Genomic DNA, 4,592 nt, shown 5'->3' with positions numbered 1-4,592 from the left:
GGGGATAGCTTGGGATGTAAACACACATGAAGATTTATTCCTGTGGCCAGGCAGGGAGTCGTTAGGGTAAAGGGTAAGGGTCAGGGGCTCAGACTAGTGGCTCTCGAGTCCGGGGAAAGCGGGCAGTAGGCAAGTCTTCTTTGAGCCAGGTTTTGCCTCCAGAGTCGTACAAGCTTCCCTCTCTACAGACCTATCGCCCCCTCCTCCTCCTTCCTCCCTTGAGTCTTTCGATCCCCCCGCCCACTCCCGCACATTCAAATGCTTCCACATTCAGGAAGGGGCTATCCGTAGAGAGTAGCTCAAGGGGCTCGTAGCCCACGAGGTTGCCACGAAGGGTTGCCACCCCCCAGTCCAGAGGCGGAGAGCCTGGGCATTTTTTCTTCTCCAGCACCTGTCCCACTTGGGCTGGGGCTGCGCCTGCAGTCAACACAGTGCCGGAGCGCCAGAATCACGCACAGAAGTCTCCCAGGGTGGGGAAATGGGGGGCCGTAGAAGGGGCGGGGCATCTGACAGGGGCGTCCCTTCTCAACCAAGACCTCCCCACACCCTTCTACATAGACTGGGGCAAAACCTGGAGAGTCACACATAAGGCAAGAGTGAAAACGATCGTACTCCGATCCCGAACAACGTTGCCCCCCCCCCTTCCTGGAGCCCGGGGCTGGCGGAGGAAGGTGGCTCTGTTCTGCCCCCGTGGCCGGTGCGGGGTCTAAGGCTGCCTGGTAAGGTTCTGGCTTCCCCAGGGCTGGCAGGGGAGCCCCGAGAACGGCAGGCCTGTCCCCCTTCCTCCTCCCTTTTCCCCTCCTCCCCCACGTGTCCTCCTGAAGCCCAGAGGCCTAATCCCAGCACCCCCCCCGCCCCCTCCCTCCTCCTCCCGCTTCGCCCGCTTCCCAGGCGGCGTGGAGAAGAGCAAAGTTGCGACAGCGGTCAGGGGGCTTTGCCCAGGTGAAGGGGCGCTGTAACTGGGTGTGTGTGGTGGGGCGAGGGGACGGCATGGCCCTGCTCTTGGGGGCGGGGGGAAGATAAAGAAACTTGCTTTCCGCGGCCCCCACCTCGCGCGGGTTCGGATCTTGCGTGATCCGAGCCCTCGTGGCGAGACGCGGCAATGCCACTGGGACCGAGGCGGGCCCTCGGATCGGGACCGTGCATTTGGGCCGGCTTGGGCGAGCGCAGGCAGTGAGCCAGGCCGGCACCCAGGCAAGGGCAGGGTGGGTGGCCATATAACCGGACCGAACCGGGGAATCTAGTGGCATGGGCGCGAGCCGAACCTGAACCGGGCCGAGTTGGGTGGCGAAGTAGGACGTGGATTCGGGGGCGGGGCGCGGCAGAAGGGGGAAACCAGGCCCGGCTGGACTGGCCTGGGCGTGGGGGCGGGGGGCGAGTTCGGGGCACTTGCTGGGCTCTGGACCGAGCGGTAGGGCGGGGCGGCGCTAGGGGCTGGGCCGGACCCGCTGAGAGAGGGCGAAGGTGGGGGGGAGCCGGGGGTGGAGTAGGGGCGTGGAGTTGCGACCGGGGTCTGGCCTCGGCCGGGGGCGAAGGTAGATCGGCGGGGCCGCGAGCGGAGGGAGGGAGGCCCGCGGCAGCGCGGCGGCGGCGAAGGCCAGCTTCCGCGGAGTTTGTGCCCGAGCTTCCCGGCCCGGCTTTGGTCGCCTCATGCGCACAAATGGGGCTAGGGGACCGATTGGTAAGCAACTCCGAGTGTTAGACGGTGTTCGGCAGGGATTCCAGGAAAAGCAGGGAAAGACAGGGTCTGCAATTCTGCCGCACCACCCACCCACCTCTTAGCATCTGGATTCTGCTCTCTGGGGGCCGAGGACCCTCCCCACCACAATCCTTTCACTCTTTAGCACTCCTACTGCCCCCCCTCCTTCTCGGCCATTTGACTCTCCTAAGGGTACGGGTTGGGGGGGGGCTTTTTTTTCCTTCCGTGGGGGCAATCTAGTTCGTATCTTATTCCTACAATGTAGTGTCTCTTCTAGTCCCGTGGACGTTGGGGTTCAGATAATTTAACCCTCTCCTTTCAGCTATTAGATGGTTTTTTAAGGAAAGGGACGAATCCGTACGATTTCAGGGCTGGAATGGAGTTAGAGTCCTGGGATTCACCCCCAGTTCACTTCCACTACCAACCTCTCTTTACAGTGAGCTACTTCCATGGGGAGCTAAACCCGGGGGGAGGGAGACGGGAACATTAATGTGCTTTTCTGTCTCTACATAGGGTCTGTATGGCGAAGGACAGCTAATTTCTGAAGGAAAGTAGCCACCAGTACAACTCGGGTCGCCCCCACTATTACTTCGGTGAGAGGGACGACGCTAAGGGGATGTGGGTGGGTCAGTGCCCACTATAAGGGTGGGGGTGGGTAGTCGCCCCCGGAGGGGCTCTTCCTTGGCGGGGAGAGAGAAAGGCGAGCCCCGGCCTCTGGGAGGGGTTCCGGGGAGGGAGATTGGGGGTGGCGACGACGGGGGGGGGCGGGAAGAATGGGAGAGTCACGCCCTGCTTGCGAGGGGAGCCTCCCTCAAGCCCCTGGGAGAAGACTGAATACGTTTGTTCTGTGCTGCCGGGCAGGGGAGATCTGGGGGTCTCGGGTTTTGTACACTAGATCAGGAGCCAGTGGCCTGAGAAAGTCAGGTCGGGGCATTAGGTGGAGAGCTTGGGAGAAAAGGAGAAAAACCCCTGGTTGCAGCGGACTGATGATCTCTTTTCCTCGACCTCCCTCTTAAGGGGCGTCGGAGGGGGGGGCGTGGGGGCTCTTGCAGCCCAGCGAATTGAGTGCCCCCGCCTTTCCCGGAGTCTAGCTTTTTGCCCGGCTTGCTGCAGCCACCACTGCCTCGCTCTCCGGAATCCGCTCGGTTCTCGCTGCGATCCCCTCCTCCTCCCCTCCCCTCCCAGTGTCACCGGGGCTGCTTGGCTCTGCCCCCTTCGCCGCCGCTTGCTCCCGGCTTTCGTCCCTCCCTCTCTTGCTCGCTCCCTCCCTTCGCCTCCTCCTCCCCATCCCCCCCCGCGTTAGCTGTATGCTGGGAATTGTAGTCTCTTGAAGCTCGCGATGGCGCCACTGGCGGCCCGGGCGGGACTCCACTTCCCGTCGAGCCCTGCGACCGGCACCCACTCTACCAGGCTTCGCTCGCACACACAGACACACACACACACACCGCTCTCCCCCTCACTCTTTCGCTCGCCGCGGCTGCTGCCAGTGTGTGGCTCTGTCTCTCCTCCGCTTTGCTGAGCCCTCCCTTCTTCCTCTCAGTTCCTAGAGTCCGATCGCCGCCGCCGTGGAGAGAGACGAGAAGGAGGTCGGTGGCGATAAGGGGCGGATGGGGGCACCGGATCAGGGCAGTATTCGGCGGGTGGTTGTTCCGAGGGGGTAAGAGAGAGCCCGGGTGGCGGCCTGAGCCTCCCCGCGGAGCCGACCCGGGAACAGGTGCGTCTTTTTTTCCTCTCCCCCAACCCCTCCACCCCTTTTGACTCCCCGGCTTTTTTGTATTTCCCCCACCAGCTTCTTTCTATCTTGAGCCTTTCCCCAACCCTGTCCCTTCTACGCTTGGCGGCCGTTCGGCTTGCCACCCCGGGGGCGCCGTCCTCTCGGTGCCCCCGGACGTAGCGCTCCCAGGAGCTCGCTCTGTCCTCGCCCCTCCCTTCGGGATAGCTCCCCTCCACTTCCCACCTTCGTACCCCATCCCTGCCCTGCCCTACCCCCTTCTCGATCCCCTTCTCTCTTAGCCAGGTGAGACTTGTTCGCAGCGATCTGAGTCTTCTCGGCTGGGCGGGGGTCTCCATGGAAACGGGGGTCGGTTGATCCTGGGGTGGGGGGAACCAAAGGAATTACCCCACTCCTTGGAAAGGGAGGTGGAGGCTGTGCTGTCTTGGAACTACCTAGCCCCCAAACCCTGATCCAAGGATCCGTGGATCAGAAGGGAGGATGGCCCACAGGGCAGGGCGAGGAAAGGCTTTTTTTTGGGGGGGGGTGTCCGTGGTGAAGTCTTGAAGGGACCAGGAGAAAATACCCACCAACCTTCGAGGGGAGGTGCGACGAGGTGCTCTCTCAAGGCTGCTTTCTCCCCTGTGCTAGGGTGCTGGAACCGTGGGGTTAGGGGTACCCCTAGGTGGTTGTGGGGCCTGGGTTCGGGAGTGGGAGTGCTGTGATGGGGGCAGGGGCAATTATTCGAGTCCCTGGAAAAAAGGCGGGGGATGACTTCGGAGCGCCCTGGCTCCGCTGCCCTCGCTCTAGGGGCGGGGGCTGCTGGGCAGGAGCGGCGGGGAGGGGGCTTAAATTGGAGGATGAGATGGGGGCAATTCTTACTAACCCCGGTAAGCCCGGTGGGTGGGGGGACCAGCCTGTGTGCAAGCCCTCAACCCGCTTCGCGCCAGGCCTGGAGGCAAGGGGTCTAAGAGAAGCCGAGGGATGGAAGGACGGAGGCTCTGGTTACGGGGCCGGGTTTCGGGCTCAGGGGCAATCCCCTGGCCCTTGGAGAAGGAGGGAGAGGGATAGCCACGAACCCCACCATGGTTCCCCCACCCCGGTCCTAAGGGGCGTGCGGTACAGACAGCAGGCCCAGCGGAGCTGGATTCGAGCAGATCGCGGCTGGGGAGTGAAGAGGGG

The 4,592-nt window shown here is 63.2% G+C and overlaps 1 protein-coding gene across 2 annotated transcripts in view; it reads left to right on the top strand.

Moving 5' to 3' along the window:
- The first annotated feature begins 822 nt into the window (after nucleotides 1-822).
- The window catches only part of Bcorl1 (BCL6 corepressor-like 1), an 82,798-nt gene continuing 79,028 nt past the window's right edge, over nucleotides 823-4,592 (top strand). Inside the window, exons 1-2 of one of the 2 annotated variants that reach the window (XM_013018043.1) lie at nucleotides 823-942; nucleotides 2,213-2,292. The gene's annotated coding sequence lies outside the window, so the exon portion shown is untranslated. Of the gene's footprint in view, nucleotides 943-2,208; nucleotides 2,293-3,239; nucleotides 3,286-4,592 lie in introns of those variants that run through there. The other variant, XM_013018044.1, reaches the window with a different exon arrangement.

This window comes from Dipodomys ordii, unplaced genomic scaffold (genome assembly GCF_000151885.1).
Source record: "Dipodomys ordii isolate 6190 unplaced genomic scaffold, Dord_2.0 Scaffold38, whole genome shotgun sequence".
In the NCBI taxonomy this organism is placed as follows: domain Eukaryota; kingdom Metazoa; phylum Chordata; class Mammalia; order Rodentia; family Heteromyidae; genus Dipodomys; species Dipodomys ordii.
The sequence above is the reverse complement of the archived record's forward strand: the minus strand, read 5'-3'. Positions and strand labels throughout refer to the sequence as shown.